The sequence below is a fragment of the Oncorhynchus keta genome, chromosome 15, assembly GCF_023373465.1.
Source record: "Oncorhynchus keta strain PuntledgeMale-10-30-2019 chromosome 15, Oket_V2, whole genome shotgun sequence".
Lineage (NCBI taxonomy): Eukaryota > Metazoa > Chordata > Actinopteri > Salmoniformes > Salmonidae > Oncorhynchus > Oncorhynchus keta.
The window spans coordinates 4,235,940-4,258,686 of NC_068435.1; the positions used below are offsets into that span (position 1 = coordinate 4,235,940).

Sequence of the window (22,747 nt, forward strand, 5' to 3'; positions counted from 1 at the left end):
AGTTCCCGAAGGAAACCGAACGAATGACCAGTTCCCGAAGGAAACCGAACGAATGACCAGTTCCCGAAGGAAACCGAACGAATGACCAGTCCCCGAAGGAAACCGAACGAATGACCAGTCCCCGAAGGAAACCGAACGAATGACCAGTTCCCGAAGGAAACCGAACGAATGACCAGTCCCCGAAGGAAACCGAACGAATGACCAGTCCCCGAAGGAAACCGAACGAATGACCAGTTCCCGAAGGAAACCGAACGAATGACCAGTCCCCGAAGGAAACCGAACTAATGACCAGTCCCCGAAGGAAACCGAACGAATGACCAGTTCCCGAAGGAAACCGAACGAATGACCAGTTCCTGAAGGAAACCGAACGAATGACCAGTTCCCGAAGGAAACCGAACGAATGACCAGTTCCCGAAGGAAACCGAGCGAATGATCAGTTCCCGAAGGAAACCGAACGAATGACCAGTTCCTGAAGGAAACCGAACGAATGACCAGTTCCCGAAGGAAACCGAACGAATGACCAGTTCCCGAAGGAAACCGAACGAATGACCAGTTCCCCGAAGGAAACCGAGCGAATGATCAGTTCCCGAAGGAAACCGAACGAATGATCAGTTCCCGAAGGAAACCGAGCGAATGACCAGTTCCCCGAAGGAAACCGAACGAATGACCAGTTCCCGAAGGAAACCGAACGAATGACCAGTTCCCGAAGGAAACCGAACGAATGACCAGTTCCCGAAGGAAACCGAGCGAATGACCAGTTCCCGAAGGAAACCGAATGAATGACCAGTTCCCGAAGGAAACCGAGCGAATGACCAGTTCCCGAAGGAAACCGAGCGAATGACCAGTTCCCGAAGGAAACCGAGCGAATGACCAGTTCCCGAAGGAAACCGAGCGAATGACCAGTTCCCGAAGGAAACCGAGCGAATGACCAGTTCCCGAAGGAAACCGAGCGAATGACCAGTTCCCGAAGGAAACCGAGCGAATGACCAGTTCCCGAAGGAAACCGAGCGAATGACCAGTTCCCGAAGGAAACCGAGCGAATGACCAGTTCCCGAAGGAAACTGAACGAATGACCAGTTCCCGAAGGAAACCGAACGAATGACCAGTTCCCGAAGGAAACCGAACGAATGACCAGTTCCCGAAGGAAACCGAGCGAATGACCAGTTCCCGAAGGAAACCGAGCGAATGACCAGTTCCCGAAGGAAACCGAGCGAATGACCAGTTCCCGAAGGAAACCGAGCGAATGACCAGTTCCCGAAGGAAACCGAGCGAATGACCAGTTCCCGAAGGAAACCGAACGAATGACCAGTTCCCGAAGGAAACCGAGCGAATGACCAGTTCCCGAAGGAAACCGAGCGAATGACCAGTTCCCGAAGGAAACCGAGCGAATGACCAGTTCCCGAAGGAAACCGAGCGAATGACCAGTTCCCGAAGGAAACCGAACGAATGACTAGTTCCCGAAGGAAACCGAATGAATGACCAGTTCCCGAAGGAAACCGAACGAATGACCAGTTCCCGAAGGAAACCGAACGAATGACCAGTTCCCGAAGGAAACCGAACGAATGACCAGTTCCCGAAGGAAACCGAACGAATGACTAGTTCCCGAAGGAAACCGAACGAATGACCAGTTCCCGAAGGAAACTGAACGAATGACCAGTTCCCCGAAGGAAACCGAACGAATGACCAGTTCCCGAAGGAAACCGAACGAATGACCAGTTCCCTGAAGGAAACCGAACGAATGACCAGTTCCCTGAAGGAAACCGAACGAATGACCAGTTCCCGAAGGAAACCGAATGAATGACCAGTTCCCGAAGGAAACCGAACGAATGACCAGTTCCCGAAGGAAACCGAACGAATGACCAGTTCCCGAAGGAAACTGAACGAATGACCAGTTCCCCGAAGGAAACCGAACGAATGACCAGTTCCCGAAGGAAACCGAACGAATGACCAGTTCCCTGAAGGAAACCGAATGAATGACCAGTTCCCCAAGGAAACAGAACGAATGACCAGTTCCCCAAGGAAACAGAACGAATGACCAGTTCCCAAAGGAAACCGAACGAATGACCAGTTCCTGAAGGAAACCGAACGAATGACCAGTCCCCGAAGGAAACTGAACGAATGACCAGTTCCCGAAGGAAACCGAACGAATGACCAGTTCCCGAAGGAAACCGAATGAATGACCAGTTCCCGAAGGAAACCGAACGAATGACCAGTTCCCGAAGGAAACCGAACGAATGACCAGTTCCCGAAGGAAACCGAACGAATGACCAGTTCCCGAAGGAAACCGAACGAATGACCAGTTCCCGAAGGAAACCGAGCGAATGACCAGTTCCCGAAGGAAACCGAACGAATGACCAGTTCCCGAAGGAAACCGAGCGAATGACCAGTTCCCGAAGGAAACCGAGCGAATGACCAGTTCCCGAAGGAAACCGAACGAATGACCAGTTCCCGAAGGAAACCGAGCGAATGACCAGTTCCCAAAGGAAACCGAACGAATGACCAGTTCCCAAAGGAAACCGAACGAATGACCAGTTCCCAAAGGAAACCGAACGAATGACCAGTTCCCGAAGGAAACCGAACGAATGACCAGTTCCCGAAGGAAACCGAACGAATGACCAGTTCCCCAAGGAAACCGAACGAATGACCAGTTCCCGAAGGAAACCGAACGAATGACCAGTTCCCGAAGGAAACCGAACGAATGACCAGTTCCTGAAGGAAACCGAACGAATGACCAGTTCCTGAAGGAAACTGAACGAATGACCAGTTCCCGAAGGAAACCGAACGAATGACCAGTTCCCGAAGGAAACCGAACGAATGACCAGTTCCCGAAGGAAACCGAACGAATGACCAGTTCCTGAAGGAAACCGAACGAATGACCAGTTCCCCGAAGGAAACTGAACGAATGACCAGTTCCCGAAGGAAACCGAACGAATGACCAGTTCCCGAAGGAAACCGAACGAATGACCAGTCCCCGAAGGAAACAGAACGAATGACCAGTTCCCGAAGGAAACTGAACGAATGACTAGTTCCCGAAGGAAACAGAACGAATGACCAGTTCCTGAAGGAAACCGAACGAATGACCAGTTCCCGAAGGAAACCGAACGAATGACCAGTTCCTGAAGGAAATTGCAGAACGCGCGTATAGTTCTGTATCCAATTTTCAAGGAAAATAGATTGAAAGGGAAACGCATAGCCTTCGTAGTCAATAAACCGTATCTTGACAACCAGTTGTTCAGAGACACAAAGACTACTCCATGGCTATTTAGGAAACAAATAAGGAAACACACAATTATAGCCCGGTTATGGATTGTAATAACACAACAAAAAATATAGCTTTTCTGTCTATCTTCTAATTGGAACACAAAAGCACTAATTCAACATGGTGGAGATAGAAACACCGTCTCTGTAAACAGAAGGCCCAGTATGTGTGGATGGCGTGGTGTGTGTTTTTTGGTGTTTGGTAGCGTTGAGTGAGAAAGGAAATGGTTGCAATATCCCAGAACCAATGTATTGCTGTGGGAGGGCTTTCAATGTTGTTCAGATGATGGATATACTTTTATAATGAATTATACATCTTATTTATTTATTGTCCTATCATGGTGGAACAGTGTTTTAAAATAAATTATTCATTAAATGTATTTATTGTCCTATAATTGGGACCTACTTTTTAAAAATAAATTATTCATTTAATTTATTTATTGTCCTATAATTGGGAACTACATTTTAAAAATAAATTATACATCTAATGTATTTAGTTATGATCCCATATTGATGGAACGGTCCACAACCCTATACCCTAGACACCCACCTGAATGACCCAGATACTAAGGAGAAGTCCTAATGTAATGGTACGGTCCACAACCCTATACCCTAGACACCCACCTGAATGACCCAGATACTAAGGAGAAGTCCTAATGTAATGGTACGGTCCATAACCCTATACCCTAGACACCCACCTGAATGACCCAGATACTAAGGAGAAGTCCTAATGTAATGGAACGGTCCATAACCCTATACCCTAGACACCCACCTGAATGACCCAGATACTAAGGAGAAGTCCTAATGTAATGGTACGGTCCACAACCCTATACCCTAGACACCCACCTGAATGACCCAGATACTAAGGAGAAGTCCTAATGTAATGGTACGGTCCACAACCCTATACCCTAGACACCCACCTGAATGACCCAGATACTAAGGAGAAGTCCTAATGTAATGGTACGGTCCATGACCCTATACCCTAGACACCCACCTGAATGACCCAGATACTAAGGAGAAGTCCTAATGTAATGGTACGGTCCATAACCCTATACCCTAGACACCCACCTGAATGACCCAGATACTAAGGAGAAGTCCTAATGTAATGGTACGGTCCACAGCCCTATACCCTATACACCCACCTGAATGACCCAGATACTAAGGAGAAGTCCTAATGTAATGGTACGGTCCACAACCCTATACCCTAGACACCCACCTGAATGACCCAGATACTAAGGAGAAGTCCTAATGTAATGGTACGGTCCATGACCCTATACCCTAGACACCCACCTGAATGACCCAGACACTAAGGAGAAGTCCTAATGTAATGGTACGGTCCACAACCCTATACCCTAGACACCCACCTGAATGACCCAGATACTAAGGAGAAGTCCTAATGTAAAGGTACGGTCCATGACCCTATACCCTAGACACCCACCTGAATGACCCAGATACTAAGGAGAAGTCCTAATGTAATGGTACGGTCCACGACCCTACACCCTAGACACCCACCTGAATGACCCAGATACTAAAGAGAAGTCCTAATGTAATGGTACGGTCCACGACCCTATACCCTAGACACCCACCTGAATGACCCAGATACTAAGGAGAAGTCCTAATGTAATGGTACGGTCCACAACCCTATACCCTAGACACCCACCTGAATGACCCAGATACTGAGGAGAAGTCCTAATGTAATGGTACGGTCCACAACCCTATACCCTAGACACCCACCTGAATGACCCAGATAGTAAAGAGAAGTCCTGATGTAATGGTACGGTCCACAACCCTATACCCTAGACACCCACCTGAATGACCCAGATACTAAGGAGAAGTCCTAATGTAATGGTACGGTCCACAACCCTATACCCTAGACACCCACCTGAATGACCCAGATACTAAGGAGAAGTCCTAATGTAATGGTACGGTCCACAACCCTATACCCTAGACACCCACCTGAATGACCCAGATACTAAGGAGAAGTCCTAATGTAATGGTACGGTCCATGACCCTATACCCTAGACACCCACCTGAATGACCCAGATACTAAGGAGAAGTCCTAATGTAATGGTACGGTCCACAACCCTATACCCTAGACACCCACCTGAATGACCCAGATACTAAGGAGAAGTCCTAATGTAATGGTACGGTCCATGACCCTATACCCTAGACACCCACCTGAATGACCCAGATACTAAAGAGAAGTCCCTAACTGTTTTATGGGCCTGCTGTAAGCGGTCTGTATGCAGCCAAAATGCAGTCTGAAACCAAGAGCAGCACTGCCCCCTCAACCTAGGTTATGTCTAAAAAAGTCTGTTATAAATTCTTCTGTCCATCTAGTATCATCTAGTAGGCTTTGATTAAATTTCCAATATCCTCGCTCCAACACTTTTTTGTCTGTCATATTTGAAGTGTGTATGATGAAAATGTACAGGCCTCTCTCATCTTTTTAAGTGGGAGAATTTGCACAATTGGTGGCTGACTAAATATTTTTTTGCCCCACTGTACATGGCGGAGGCTTAATCAAGCATCTCTATTACTTTCTTATGTCATTGTCTCTGGCACCAAAAGTTTAAAAAGTGTTGATAGGGGACAGAATGCGTTTGGATCATCACATAATTGGCATATATATTGCTCTTACAGAATTTCCATGTGGGCGAGGATATTGGAAATTTAATCAAAGCATACTAGATGATAACTTGTTTAGAACTAGGACAGAATAATTTATAACTGACTTTTTTAGACATAACATAGGTATTTGAAATGTGCCTTTAGAGGCCATGCAATTCAGTATTCATCTATAAAACAAAAGCAATTTAGATCGAAAGAGTCTATATTAACAAAGGGAATTGAAGGACTAACAGAACAGATAGATAGCAACAAAAACTGTACCATAGAGGCACAGAATAAGTTAGAGGAAAAACAAAAAGAAATGAAGGAATTTATTCCAGAAAAATCTAGTGTAATATATTATAAAAATAAAGAGAACTGGGTGGAATATGGGGGAAAATACACCAAATTATTTTCAACAGAAATGCTACCAAACAAAATGTGTTGAAAATCGTTACAAATGGAGTCACGCATGATTCATCTAATGATATTTTGAAAGAGGAAGTAAAGTACTTCAAGAATATGTTTTCGTTTCAGGCTCCTCCATCTCCACTAACTGAAACTAATTGTATGGATTTTTTTCCCTATTAATAATGTAAAATTAACATCTGTACAGAAAGACTCATGTGAAGGTCATATTACAGAGGAGGAACTTCTTAATGCAATTAAAGCCTTTAAGGCTGGGAAAACTCCAGGGTTGGACGGCATACCAGTGGAAGTATACTAAACCTTTTGATATACTCAAAGGACCATTATTATCATGTTTTATCCACTCCTATACAAATGGTAGATTATCAGACATGCAACAAGAAGGTCAGATATCATTATTACTGACACAGGACCCAAGTGGTGTATATAAAGATCCAGTCCATTAATAAAAATGGAGGCCTCTTACACTTCAGTGTTGTGATGCAAAAATTCTAGCATAATGCTTGGTGCATAGAATTGGAACGGTTTTGTCAGATATTATTGTTCCTCGTGATCAGACAGGTTTATTACATGGACGATACATTGGAGATAATATAAGACAAGTACTGGAAACAATAGAACACTTGAAATATCGGGGACACCAGGCCTGGTTTTCATAGCTGATTTTGAAAAGGCTTTTGATAAAGTACGACTGGAGTTTATATATAAATGCCTAACATTTTTCAATTTAGGAGAATCTCTTATAAAATGGGTTAAGGTTATGTATAGTAACACTAGGTGTAAAATAGTAAATAATGGCTACATCTCAGAAAGTTTTAAACTATCAAGAGGAGTAAAACAAGGTTGTCCACTATTTAATTTTTAATTTTACCTTTATTTAACCAGGCAAGTCAGTTAAGAACATATTCTTATTTTCAATGACGGCCTGGGAACAGTGGGTTAACTGCCTGTTCAGGGGCAGAACGACAGATTTGTACCTTGTCAGCTCGGGGGTTTGAACTCGCAACCTTCCGGTTACTAGTCCAACGCTCTAACCACTAGGCTACGCTGCCGCCCCTATCGGCATATCTATTTATTATTGCCATCGAAATGTTAGCTGTTAAAATTAGATCCAACAATAATATTAAGGGATTAGACTTGGCTTAAAAACTAAGGTGTCATTGTACGCTGATGATTCATGTTTTCTTTAAAAACCACAATTAGAGTCTCTCATACTCGTTATACATGTCCCGAAAGAAAGAAATGAACTCACTCCAATACATTTTAATAGAAAGTTAGAGTCTCTCATACTCGTTATACATGAAAGAAATGAACTCACTCCAATACATTTTAATAGAAAGTTAGAGTCTCACATACTCGTTATACATGTCCCGAAAGAAATGAACTCACTCCAATACATTTTAATAGAAAGTTAGAGTCTCTCATACTCGTTATACATGTCCCGAAAGAAATGAACTCACTCCAATACATTTTTATAGAAAGTTAGCAAAAATAGATAAGATCTTGCTGCCATGGAAAGGAAAATACCTGTCTATTTGTGGCAAAACTCACCCTGATTAACTCCTTAGTTATATCACAGTTGACCTATTTGCTTATGCAACTAATTGCAGCATTACCACAAAAATGGAAGAGGCAAGTAGAAGGGGAAAAAGTAAGGAACTTGTATGTCGGCCCTGTATTAAAGAACATAAATGGTTAAAGGAGAATTGATACATGTAAAAACGTATTCCAATTTCATTTAAGGACCAAAAAAATTGACAGCCATATGAATCGCAAAATAGTTGGGAAGAGATTTTCGATGTACCTATTCTATGGCACATGGTTTATGAATTGATACGCAAAACAAAGCCGGATTCAAAACTTCAAATGTTTCTATTTAAATTACTATACAAAATTCTTGCAACCAATAGAATGTTATATATATATATGGGGGATACAATCTTCCCAGCTCTGTAGATTCTGCTGTGAGGAGGCAGAGTCATTAGATCATTTATTTTGGTATTGTCCATATGTAGCTCATTTTTGATCACAGGTCCAGGAATGGCTGAAGAATTGCAACATTTGCCTAGAAATAATGCTGCAGATAGCAATACTGGGTGATTTGAAAAGCCCTAGTCAATCAATCAATAATATAATAATTATTTCAGCAAAAAATGTTTATTTTTAATGTACAATCTGTAGAAGCTATGAGAATAGAAAGGTTCAGTACTTTGTGAAGCATCACAGCACAGTTGAAAAATATATGGCAAATAGAAATCCAAAATGGATGGTGTTGAGAGAGAGATGGGAGGTGTTGAATGGAGCTGAAGGGACTGGATGGTGTTGAGAGATAGATGGGAGGGGTTGAATGGAGCTGAAGGGACTGGATGGTGTTGAGAGATAGATGGGAGGGGTTGAATGGAGCTGAAGGGACTGGATGGTGTTAAGAGATAGATGGGAGGGGTTGAATGGAGCTGAAGGGACTGGATGGTGTTGAGAGATAGATGGGAGGGGTTGAATGGAGCTGAAGGGACTGGATGGTGTTAAGAGATAGATGGGAGGGGTTGAATGGAGCTGAAGGGACTGGATGGTGTTGAGAGATAGATGGGAGGGGTTGAATGGAGCTGAAGGGACTGGATGGTGTTGAGAGATAGATGGGAGGTGTTGAATGGAGCTGAAGGGACTGGATGGTGTTGAGAGATAGATGGGAGGGGTTGAATGGAGCTGAAGGGACTGGATGGTGTTGAGAGATAGATGGGAGGGGTTGAATGGAGCTGAAGGGTGGGACTAATAACAAGATAACCAATGTAAAACATACGGGGTCTGTAAAATGAATAAAGGTTCAGAAATGAAATATGAATAATGAAATAGCACAGTTACAAATAGAAATCAAACTGGATGGACATCAGAAATAGAGGAAGGACTAAAAACAAATATAACTATTGTAAAATAGATTGTGTCTGTAAAAGGTGTATAATATGTATAAACTGAAGGTAGAAGCCTAAGTGTTTATTAGTTTAATCCAATTGGGGGAAGGGTGGTCGGGCTTGGGGGAATAATTAAGGTATATTCTTTAAAAAGTATGCATATATGATTATTTGTATGAATGATCATGTATACATATATATATGGGTATGTATGTATGTAAATATGTATATATATATTTTTTTTATATATATATATATATTTACCCCAAAAATATATGGGGTATTGGAAATGATGCAGACAATTACATTGATGTAAGCAACAATCTACCTGCATTATTAAAGCTGATCCACCCCTTAAGAAAACAAAACAAAAATTTGCAAAATAGAGAATCAGTGACGATATTGATCCTAACCATAAAACCACTCCCTAGAGGGTAACGTCCTGTCCAGAGTCAGTATCCATGTGTACTACCAGAAGCAGATCAATCAATGACAACATATATATATAACCTATATGTAACCTATATTAATGTGTAATTCCCCTACAGGGTAATGTCCCATCCAGAGACAGTATCCATGTGTACTACCAGAAGCAGATCAATCAATGACAACATATATATAACCTATATGTAACCTATATTAATGTGTAATTCCTCTACAGGGTAATGTCCCATCCAGAGACAGTATCCATGTGTACTACCAGAAGCAGATGCGTATATATATGTCGCAGGGCTCCAGTCTGGACCGGCTCATTGAGGAGGACAGTGTGTCGTGGTCTCACAGGGTCCGTAGAAGGAGAGGCAGCTATCGTATGGAGAGCCAGGACTCCATTGTATCTATGGCCTCCAGGGATAGTATATCCAGGTAAGCAGGGTTTGGGTAGGTTACTTTCTAAATGTAATCCATTACAGTTACCTGTCCAAAATTGTAATCTGATTACATTTGGGTACTTTTAGATTACTTTCCCCTTAACCGCCATTAACACCCTTTGTTGAGCTTCCTCACTGGCGTGAGGGAAGACAGCCGACGAATCGGTGCAACTACAAGGGTGTGCATGATACAGTCAGATATCCTCAATTGGAAACCCAGTCGTGTCACCTCTGCGGTGCCGATAGTTAAGAGGCATTAGAAGAAGACACAAAATGTATGTTACCAATTGAACTTGCAGGATAAATCAATATTACAGTTTATATAGCTGGCCAATTATATGGATGTTAAATTTGACTTTATGGGTTGGTTATGTAGGCTTCTTCTAACCCTTTGGGGACCTTTAACAGAATGTGACTGGCAGAAGGGGTGTTGTATGTGGAGGATGAGGGCTGCAGTAGATATCTCAGATAGGGGGGAGTGAGGTCTAAGAGGGTTTTATAAATAAGTATCAACCAGTGAGTCTTGCGACAGGTATACAGAGATGACCAGTTTACAGAGGAGTATAGAGTGCAGTGATGTGTCCTATAAGGAGCATTGGTGGCAAATCTGATGGCCGAATGGTAAAGACCATCTAGCCGCTCGAGAGCACCCTTACCTGCTGATCTATAAATTACTTCTCCATAATCTAGCATGGGTAGGATGGTCATCTGAATCAGGGTTAGTTTGGCAGCTGGGGTGAAAGAGGAGTCCACATTCAGTCAGCTGTATAAGGAAATAAACAAACAGGAAACCGTTCACCCAGAGGCAGCGCTCCTAGTGGCCGGGGACTTTAATGCAGGGAAACTTAAATCTGTTCTATCAAATTTCCATCAACATGTTAAATGTGCAACCAGAGGGAAAACAATTCTAGATCACCTTTACTCCACACACAGAGACGTGTACAAAGCTCTCCCTCGCCCTCCATTTGGTAAATCCGACCACAGCTATATCCTCCTGAATCCGGCTTACAAGCAAAAATTAAAGCAGGAAGCGCCTGTGACTCGGTCAATAAAAAAGTGGTCAGATGAAGCAGATGCTAAACTACAGGACTGTTTTGCAGCACAGACTGGAACATGCTCCGGGATTCTTCCGATGGCATTGAGGAGTACATCACATCAGTTCTGGCTTTATCAAGAAGTGCATTGAGAATGTCGTCCACACTGTGACTGTACGTACATACCCCAACCAGAAGCCATGGATTACAGGCAACATTCGCACTGATCTAAATGGTAGAGCTGGTGCGGGACTCTAACCCAGAAGCTTATAAGAAATCCTGCTATGCCCTCTGAAGAACCATCAAACAGGCAAAGCGTCAATTCAGGACAAAGATTGAATCGTACTTCAACGGCTCCGACGCTCGTCAGATGTGGCAGGGCCTGCAAACTATTACAGACTACAAAGGGAAGCACAGCCGCGAGCTGCCCAGTGACATGAGCCTACCAGACGAGCTAAATGACTTCTATGCTCGCTTTGAGGCAAACAACACTGAGGCACGCATGAGAGCATCAGCTGTTCCGGATGAATGTGTGATCATGCTCTCCGTAGCCGAAGTAGGTAAGACCTTTAAACAGGTCAACATTCACAAGGCTGCGGGTCCAGACGGATTACCAGGACGTGTACTCCGAGCATGTGCTGACCAACTGGCAAGTGGCAAGTGTCTTCACTGACATTTTCAATCTGTCCCTGGGATGAGTCTGTAGTACCAACATGTTTCAAGCAGACCACCATAGTCCCTGTGCCCAAGAACACTAAGTTTTGGAACGGCCTAGTCAAAGTCAAGACCTAATCCCAATTGAGATGCTGTGGCAGGACTTGAAACTAGCCGTTCATGCTTGAAAACCCACAAATGTCACTGAGTTAAAGTAGTTCTGCATGGAAGAGTGGGCCAAAATTCCTCCACAGCGACGTGAGAGACTGATCACCAACTATAGGGAGTAATTACTTATTTTTTGATTTTGCATAACTTTATTTATGAAATAATATATACAGGTATGTAATTGTTGTGTTATTTATTCACTCATGTTCCCTTTATCTAATAGCTGACTTGCCTAGTTAAATAAAGTTTCAATGCAAATTAAAATAAATTAGGTTTTGGTTGAAGATCTGATAACATTCAGTATTAAAAATATGCAAAAATAGAGATAATTAGAAATAGGGCAAATGCTTTTTCACGGCACTGTATCTTCGAGAGACCGAGTAGAGTGCTTGAGATATCCTGTTATTGAGATATCCTGTTATTGAGATATCCTGTTATTGAGATATCCTGTTATTGAGATATCCTGTTATTGAGATATCCTGTTATTGAGATATCCTGTTATTGAGATGTCCTGTTATTGAGATGTCCTGTTATTGAGATATCCTGTTATTGAGATATCCTGTTATTGAGATATCCTGTTATTGAGATATCCTGTTATTGAGATATCCTGTTATTGAGATATCCTGTTATTACATTCTATATGTCATTCTATGGCCTGATCCGTATCTTCAGGATATAGGCTGAGAGATGAGGAATCACATTCTACAGTACATTCGGCCATAACCTCCCCACCAACTTTACCATTTGGAAACTTCCACATCGTTAGCCGTGTCATGTGAAAGCCATGTTGTAACCATTGTGTCATTCCACTCGTTTATTGCTCATCTCTCCGTCAGTGCCTACACTGAGGCCACCATGCTGTTCTCCCGCCAAGACACGCTGGACGAGCTGGACGGAATGCCGTCAGACGTTCCTATTCCCAGAACCAGCGAGCGTGTCCGGACCAAACTCTGTAACATTTACGGCCTGGACGCCTCCAAGTCGACTGACAGCAGCTGCAGCCAAGTGTCCAGGTGCCTGGTCCAAGCCAAAAACCTCTTCCTCTTATTCCTCCTCCTCTTCCTCCCCTCACACACACACATGTTCTGTTTATGGGTTGTTGAACATCACCCACGTTCTGTTTATGGGTTGTTGATTATCACCCACGTTCTGTTTATGGGTTGTTGATTATCACCCATGTTCTGTTTATGGGTTGTTGATAATCACCCATGTTCTGTTTATGGGTTGTTGATAATCACCCATGTTCTGTTTATGGGTTGTTGATTATCACCCATGTTCTGTTTATGGGTTGTTGATTATCACCCACATTCTGTTTATGGGTTGTTGATTATCACCCACGTTCTGTTTATGGGTTGTTGATTATCACCCACGTTCTGTTTATGGGTTGTTGAATATCACCCATGTTCTGTTTATGGGTTGTTGATTATCACCCATGTTGTTGATTATCAACCATGTTCTGTTTATGGGTTGTTGATAATCACCCATGTTCTGTTTATGGGTTGTTGATTATCACCCACGTTCTGTTTATGGGTTGTTGATTATCACCCATGTTGTTGATTATCACCCACTTTCTGTTTATGGGTTGTTGAACATCACCCACGTTCTGTTTATGGGTTGTTGATTATCACCCATGTTCAGTTTATGGGTTGTTGATTATCACCCATGTTCTGTTTATGGGTTGTTGATTATCACCCACGTTCTGTTTATGGGTTGTTGATTATCACCCATGTTGTTGATTATCACCCACTTTCTGTTTGTGGGTTGTTGATGATCACCCATGTTCTGTTTATGGGTTGTTGATTATCACCCATGTTCTGTTTATGGGTTGTTAATTATCACCCATGTTCTGTTTATGGGTTGTTGATTATCACCCATGTTCTGTTTATGGGTTGTTAATTATCACCCATGTTCTGTTTATGGGTTGTTGATTATCACCCACGTTCTGTTTATGGGTTGTTGATTATCACCCATGTTCTGTTTATGGGTTGTTGATTATCACCCACGTTCTGTTTATGGGTTGTTGATTATCACTGACGTTCTGTTTATGGGTTGTTGATTATCACCCATGTTCTGTTTATGGGTTGTTGATTATCACCCACGTTCTGTTTATGGGTTGTTGATTATCACCCACGTTCTGTTTATGGGTTGTTGATTATCACCGACGTTCTGTTTATGGGTTGTTGATTATCAACCATGTTCTGTTTATGGTCATCATTATATGTGGTTTGTTTCTGTTCCTCAAACTTCACAAACTACTGTCAATATGATTATTTTTGATGAATAGGATTATTCCCCTCACGTTGAGTGAATACGATGTCTGTTTGTCAGTCATGAAACTACACAACGATACATTGGCCTGTTGAGTGATTGTCACCCAAATACTCTCAATTGTGTGAATACAGTACTGAGGAGTGACAGTAACCAGTAACTTCCTCTGTCTGTCTGTCTGTCTGTCTGTCTGTCTGTCTGTCTGTCTGTCTGTCTGTCTGTCTGTCTGTCTGTCTGTCTGTCTGTCTGTCTGCCTGCCTGCCTGCCTGCCTGCCTGCCTGCCTGCCTGCCTGCCTGCCTGCCTGCCTGCCTGCCTGCCTGCCTGCCTGCCTGCCTGTCTGTCTGTCTGTCTGTCTGTCTGTCTGTCTGTCTGTCTGTCTGTCTGTCCCCCACAGCGAGGCGACTCAGTGCATCACTCTCTATTCACGGCAAGGCACCAATGACACCATCGAGGAGGTGGATGACGAACAGGACCAGGGGGAGGACAGGCAGAACGAACCCTTGGGACCCTCACATCCGGAGACAGAGGGGGCTGAGGGAAGCCCCTGGTGGAGTGGTGGTGGTGGAGGGACCACTGAGGAGGAGGAGAGGGACCAGGGACAGTGGGATCCATGGGAGACTCCAGGCCCAGTGGAGGTCCCCTCCTTCAGGGTAGACGGTCCAACTTCGACCTTCCTGGCCCTTCGATCAGGGTCCCAGGACTGTACCACTGACAGTGACGATGGGGGTGTCCGGCAAGAGTACCGGAACACAGAGGAGCGTGGCCGGGCAGGTCAGCTGGACACCTCGGATGCTCCAAACACCTCGGACACTGACGTGCCTTCCAGCTACAACAAGGTTGGTTCTCTATGTCCTTTGTCACTCTGAACCGGGTTCCGTTCTAGATTTCTTCCTTCTAGGGATTTTTGACCTGGCCCCTGTAAAACACTTTGTGACAACTGCTCATGTTAAAACGGCTTTATAAAATACATTTGATTGATTTTTTTATTTTTATTTTAATTTTAAAATGTTTAACCTTTATTTAACTAGGCAAGTCAGTTAAGAACACATTCTTATTTTCAATGACGGCCTGGGAACAGTGGGTTAACTGCCTGTTCAGGGGCAGAACGACAGATTTGTACCTTAATCATTTGATTGCTCACACGGTAGCCCTTGGTAATTGTTGTATAATGAAAGGGTAAACTAAATGAATTATGAATTATTATATTATTAATTATTATTATTATTGTCATGGAGGCGGTGAGCTTTGACCGACTGGAGGTGAGTGAGGATGAGAGCGACAGGGACGATAAGAGGATGATGGCGATGACCCCAGACTCCAGCCGGTCAGACTATCTGGACGACCCTTTGCTGCCCTCTCTGACCACTGAGCTGACCGCCAGCGAACTGCTGCTCAACAAGTAAGTGGATGAGACACACTAATGTTAATAATGCCTCTAGTTATGTACTGAGTGTAATATATATACAGTTGAAGTCAGAAGTTTACATTCACTTAGGTTGGAGTCATTAAAACACGTTTTTCAACCACTCCACACATTTCTTGTTAACAAACTATAGTTTTGGCAAGTCAGTTAGGACATCTACTTTATGCATGACACAAGTCATTTTTCCAACAATTGTTTACAGACAGATTATTTCACTTATAATTCACTGTATCACAATTTCAGTGGGTCAGAAGTTTACATACACTAAGTTGACTTTGCCTTTAAACAGCTTGGAAAATTCATGATGTCATGGCTTTAGAAGCTTCTGATAGGCTAATTGACATAATTTGAGTCAATTGGAAGTGTACCTGTGGATGTATTTCAAGTCCAACCTTCAAACTCAGTGCCTCTTTGCTTGACATCATGGGAAAATCTAAAGAAATCAGCCAAGACCTCAGAAGAAGAATGGTAGACTTCTACAAGTCTGGTTCATCCTTGGGAGCAATTTCCGTTGCTTCCAGAGGCAGATTGGTACTCGGAAGTGAGTGTTGCAACCGAGGACAGATGATTTTTATGCTTTACGCACTTCAGTACTCTGCGGTCCTGTTCTGTGAGTTTGTGTGGCCTACCACTTCAGTACTCTGCGGTCCTGTTCTGTGAGTTTGTGTGGCCTACCACTTCAGTACTCTGCGGTCCTGTTCTGTGAGTTTGTGTGGCCTACCACTTCAGTACTCTGCGGTCCTGTTCTGTGAGTTTGTGTGGCCTACCACTTCAGTACTCTGCGGACCTGTTCTGTGAGTTTGTGTGGCCTACCACTTCAGTACTCTGCGGTCCTGTTCTGTGAGTTTGTGTGGCCTACCACTTCAGTACTCTGCGGTCCTGTTCTGTGAGTTTGTGTGGCCTACCACTTCAGTACTCTGCGGTCCTGTTCTGTGAGTTTGTGTGGCCTACCACTTCAGTACTCTGCGGTCCTGTTCTGTGAGTTTGTGTGGCCTACCACTTCAGTACTCTGCGGTCCTGTTCTGTGAGTTTGTGTGGCCTACCACTTCAGTACTCTGCAATCCCGTTCTGTGAGTTTGTGACATACAGAGGCTGTGGTTCAGCTAAGACCAGAGACATACAGTACCAGAGGCTGTGGTTCAGCTAAGACCAGAGACATACAGTACCAGATGGTTCAGCTAAGACCAGAGACATACAGTACCAGAGGCTGTGGTTCAGCTAAGACCAGAGACATACAGTACCAGATGGTTCAGCTAAGACCAGAGACATACAGTACCAGATGGTTCAGCTAAGACCAGAGACATACATTACCAGATGGTTCAGCTAAGACCAGAGACATACAGTACCAGATGGTTCAGCTAAGACCAGAGACATACAGTACCAGATGGTTCAGCTAAGACCAGAGACATACAGTACCAGATGGTTCAGCTAAGACCAGAGACATACAGTACCAGATGGTTCAGCTAAGACCAGAGACATACAGTACCAGATGGTTCAGCTAAGACCAGAGACATACAGTACCAGATGGTTCAGCTAAGACCAGAGACATACAGTACCAGAGGCTTTGGTTCAGCTAAGACCAGAGACATACAGTACCAGATGGTTCAGCTAAGACCAGAGACATACAGTACCAGATGGTTCAGCTAAGACCAGAGACATACAGTACCAGATGGTTCAGCTAAGACCAGAGTCATACAGTACCAGATGGTTCAGCTAAGACCAGAGACATACAGTACCAGATGGTTCAGCTAAGACCAGAGTCATACATTACCAGATGGTTCAGCTTAGACCAGAGACATACAGTACCAGATGGTTCAGCTAAGACCAGAGACATACAGTACCAGATGGTTCAGCTAAGACCAGAGACATACATTACCAGATGGTTCAGCTAAGACCAGAGACATACAGTACCAGATGGTTCAGCTAAGACCAGAGACATACAGTACCAGATGGTTCAGCTAAGACCAGAGACATACAGTACCAGATGGTTCAGCTAAGACCAGAGACATACAGTACCAGATGGTTCAGCTAAGACCAGAGACATACAGTACCAGATGGTTCAGCTAAGACCAGAGACATACAGTACCAGATGGTTCAGCTAAGACCAGAGACATACAGTACCAGAGGCTGTGGTTCAGCTAAGACCAGAGACATACAGTACCAGATGGTTCAGCTAAGACCAGAGACATACAGTACCAGATGGTTCAGCTAAGACCAGAGACATACAGTACCAGATGGTTCAGCTAAGACCAGAGTCATACAGTACCAGATGGTTCAGCTAAGACCAGAGACATACAGTACCAGATGGTTCAGCTAAGACCAGAGTCATACATTACCAGATGGTTCAGCTTAGACCAGAGACATACAGTACCAGATGGTTCAGCTAAGACCAGAGACATACAGTACCAGATGGTTCAGCTAAGACCAGAGACATACATTACCAGATGGTTCAGCTAAGACCAGAGACATACAGTACCAGATGGTCCAGCTAAGACCAGAGACATACAGTACCAGATGGTTCAGCTAAGACCAGAGACATACAGTACCAGAGGCTGTGGTCCAGCTAAGACCAGAGACATACAGTACCAGAGGCTGTGGTTCAGCTAAGACCAGAGACATACAGTACCAGATGGTTCAGCTTAGACCAGAGACATACAGTACCAGATGGTTCAGCTAAGACCAGAGACATACATTACCAGATGGTTCAGCTAAGACCAGAGACATACAGTACCAGATGGTTCAGCTAAGACCAGAGACATACATTACCAGATGGTTCAGCTAAGACCAGAGACATACATTACCAGAGGCTGTGGTCCAGCTAAGACCAGAGACATACAGTACCAGAGGCTGTGGTTCAGCTAAGACCAGAGACATACAGTACCAGATGGTTCAGCTAAGACCAGAGACATACAGTACCAGAGGCTGTGTTTCAGCTAAGACCAGAGACATACAGTACCAGAGGCTGTGGTTCAGCTAAGACCAGAGACATACAGTACCAGATGGTTCAGCTAAGACCAGAGACATACAGTACCAGATGGTCCAGCTAAGACCAAAGACATACAGTACCAGATGGTTCAGCTAAGACCAGAGACATACAGTACCAGATGGTTCAGCTAAGACCAGAGACATACAGTACCAGATGGTTCAGCTAAGACCAGAGACATACAGTACCAGAGGCTGTGGTCCAGCTAAGACCAGAGACATACAGTACCAGATGGTTCAGCTAAGACCAGAGACATACAGTACCAGATGGTTCAGCTAAGACCAGAGTCATACATTACCAGATGGTTCAGCTTAGACCAGAGACATACAGTACCAGATGGTTCAGCTAAGACCAGAGACATACAGTACCAGATGGTTCAGCTAAGACCAGAGACATACATTACCAGATGGTTCAGCTAAGACCAGAGACATACAGTACCAGATGGTCCAGCTAAGACCAGAGACATACAGTACCAGATGGTTCAGCTAAGACCAGAGACATACAGTACCAGAGGCTGTGGTCCAGCTAAGACCAGAGACATACAGTACCAGAGGCTGTGGTTCAGCTAAGACCAGAGACATACAGTACCAGATGGTTCAGCTTAGACCAGAGACATACAGTACCAGATGGTTCAGCTAAGACCAGAGACATACATTACCAGATGGTTCAGCTAAGACCAGAGACATACAGTACCAGATGGTTCAGCTAAGACCAGAGACATACATTACCAGATGGTTCAGCTAAGACCAGAGACATACAGTACCAGAGGCTGTGGTCCAGCTAAGACCAGAGACATACAGTACCAGAGGCTGTGGTCCAGCTAAGACCAGAGACATACAGTACCAGAGGCTGTGGTTCAGCTAAGACCAGAGACATACAGTACCAGATGGTTCAGCTAAGACCAGAGACATACAGTACCAGAGGCTGTGTTTCAGCTAAGACCAGAGACATACAGTACCAGAGGCTGTGGTTCAGCTAAGACCAGAGACATACAGTACCAGATGGTTCAGCTAAGACCAGAGACATACAGTACCAGATGGTCCAGCTAAGACCAAAGACATACAGTACCAGATGGTTCAGCTAAGACCAGAGACATACAGTACCAAATGGTTCAGCTAAGACCAGAGACATACAGTACCAGAGGCTGTGGTTCAGCTAAGACCAGAGTCATACAGTACCAGATGGTTCAGCTAAGACCAGAGACATACAGTACCAGATGGTTCAGCTAAGACCAGAGACATACAGTACCAGATGGTTCAGCTAAGACCAGAGACATACAGTACCAGATGGTCCAGCTAAGACCAGAGACATACAGTACCAGATGGTTCAGCTTAGACCAGAGACATACAGTACCAGATGGTTCCGCTAAGACCAGAGACATACAGTACCAGAGGCTGTGGTTCAGCTAAGACCAGAGTCATACAGTACCAGATGGTTCAGCTAAGAGCAGAGTCATACAGTACCAGATGGTTCAGCTAAGACCAGAGACATACAGTACCAGATGGTTCAGCTAAGACCAGAGACATACAGTACCAGATGGTTCAGCTAAGACCAGAGACATACAGTACCAAATGGTTCAGCTAAGACCAGAGTCATACAGTACCAGATGGTTCAGCTAAGAACAGAGTCATACAGTACCAGATGGTTCAGCTAAGACCAGAGACATACAGTACCAGATGGTTCAGCTAAGACCAGAGACATACAGTACCAGAGGCTGTGGTCCAGCTAAGACCAGAGACATACAGTACCAGATGGTTCAGCTAAGACCAGAGACATACAGTACCAAATGGTTCAGCTAAGACCAGAGACATACAGTACCAGAGGCTGTGGTTCAGCTAAGACCAGAGACATACAGTACCAGATGGTTCAGCTAAGACCAGAGACATACAGTACCAGATGGTTCAGCTAAGACCAGAGTCATACAGTACCAGATGGTCCAGCTAAGACCAGAGTCATACAGTACCAGATGGTTCAGCTAAGACCAGAGACATACAGTACCAGATGGTTCAGCTAAGACCAGAGACATACAGTACCAGATGGTTCAGCTAAGACCAGAGACATACAGTACCAGATGGTCCAGCTAAGACCAGAGACATACAGTACCAGATGGTTCAGCTTAGACCAGAGACATACAGTACCAGATGGTTCCGCTAAGACCAGAGACATACAGTACCAGAGGCTGTGGTTCAGCTAAGACCAGAGTCATACAGTACCAGATGGTTCAGCTAAGACCAGAGTCATACAGTACCAGATGGTTCAGCTAAGACCAGAGACATACAGTACCAGATGGTTCAGCTAAGACCAGAGACATACAGTACCAGATGGTTCAGCTAAGACCAGAGACATACAGTACCAGATGGTTCAGCTAAGACCAGAGATATACAGTACCAAATGGTTCAGCTAAGACCAGAGTCATACAGTACCATATGGTTCAGCTAAGACCAGAGTCATACAGTACCAGATGGTTCAGCTAAGACCAGAGACATACAGTACCAGATGGTTCAGCTAAGACCAGAGACATACAGTACCAGATGGTCCAGCTAAGACCAGAGACATACAGTACCAGATGGTTCAGCTTAGACCAGAGACATACAGTACCAGATGGTTCAGCTAAGACCAGAGACATACAGTACCAGATGGTCCAGCTAAGACCAGAGACATACATTACCAGATCGTTCAGCTAAGACCAGAGACATACAGTACCAGATGGTTCAGCTAAGACCAGAGACATACAGTACCAGAGGCTGTGTTTCAGCTAAGACCAGAGACATACAGTACCAGAGGCTGTGGTTCAGCTAAGACCAGAGACATACAGTACCAGATGGTTCAGCTAAGACCAGAGACATACAGTACCAGATGGTCCAGCTAAGACCAGAGACATACAGTACCAGATGGTTCAGCTAAGACCAAAGACATACAGTACCAGATGGTTCAGCTAAGACCAGAGACATACAGTAGCAGATGGTTCAGCTAAGACCAGAGACATACAGTACCAGATGGTTCAGCTAAGACCAGAGACATACAGTACCAGATGGTTCAGCTAAGACCAAAGACATACAGTACCAGATGGTTCAGCTAAGACCAGAGACATACAGTACCAGATGGTTCAGCTAAGACCAGAGACATACAGTACCAGAGGCTGTGGTCCAGCTAAGACCAGAGACATACAGTACCAGATGGTTCAGCTAAGACCAGAGACATACAGTACCAAATGGTTCAGCTAAGACCAGAGACATACAGTACCAGAGGCTGTGGTTCAGCTAAGACCAGAGACATACAGTACCAGATGGTTCAGCTAAGACCAGAGACATACAGTACCAGATGGTTCAGCTAAGACCAGAGTCATACAGTACCAGATGGTTCAGCTAAGACCAGAGTCATACAGTACCAGATGGTTCAGCTAAGACCAGAGACATACAGTACCAGATGGTTCAGCTAAGACCAGAGTCATACAGTACCAGATGGTTCAGCTAAGACCAGAGACATACAGTACCAGATGGTTCAGCTAAGACCAGAGTCATACAGTACCAGATGGTTCAGCTAAGACCAGAGACATACAGTACCAGATGGTTCAGCTAAGACCAGAGACATACAGTACCAGATGGTTCAGCTAAGACCAGAGACATACAGTACCAGATGGTCCAGCTAAGACCAGAGACATACAGTACCAGATGGTTCAGCTTAGACCAGAGACATACAGTACCAGATGGTTCCGCTAAGACCAGAGACATACAGTACCAGATGTGTTCAGCTAAGACCAGAGACATACAGTACCAGATGGTTCAGCTAAGACCAGAGACATACAGTACCAGATGGTTCAGCTAAGACCAGAGTCATACAGTACCAGATGGTTCAGCTAAGACCAGAGACATACAGTACCAGATGGTTCAGCTAAGACCAGAGACATACAGTACCAGATGGTTCAGCTAAGACCAGAGACATACAGTACCAGATGGTTCAGCTAAGACCAGAGTCATACAGTACCAGATGGTTCAGCTAAGACCAGAGACATACAGTACCAGATGGTTCAGCTAAGACCAGAGACATACAGTACCAGATGGTTCAGCTAAGACCAGAGACATACAGTACCAGATGGTCCAGCTAAGACCAGAGACATACAGTACCAGATGGTTCAGCTTAGACC

The 22,747-nt window shown here is 44.2% G+C and overlaps 1 pseudogene; it reads left to right on the plus strand.

The window, feature by feature from the left end:
- LOC118372857 (piezo-type mechanosensitive ion channel component 2-like) overlaps window positions 1-22,747 on the plus strand; it is a 323,332-nt pseudogene that overhangs the window by 247,950 nt on the left and 52,635 nt on the right.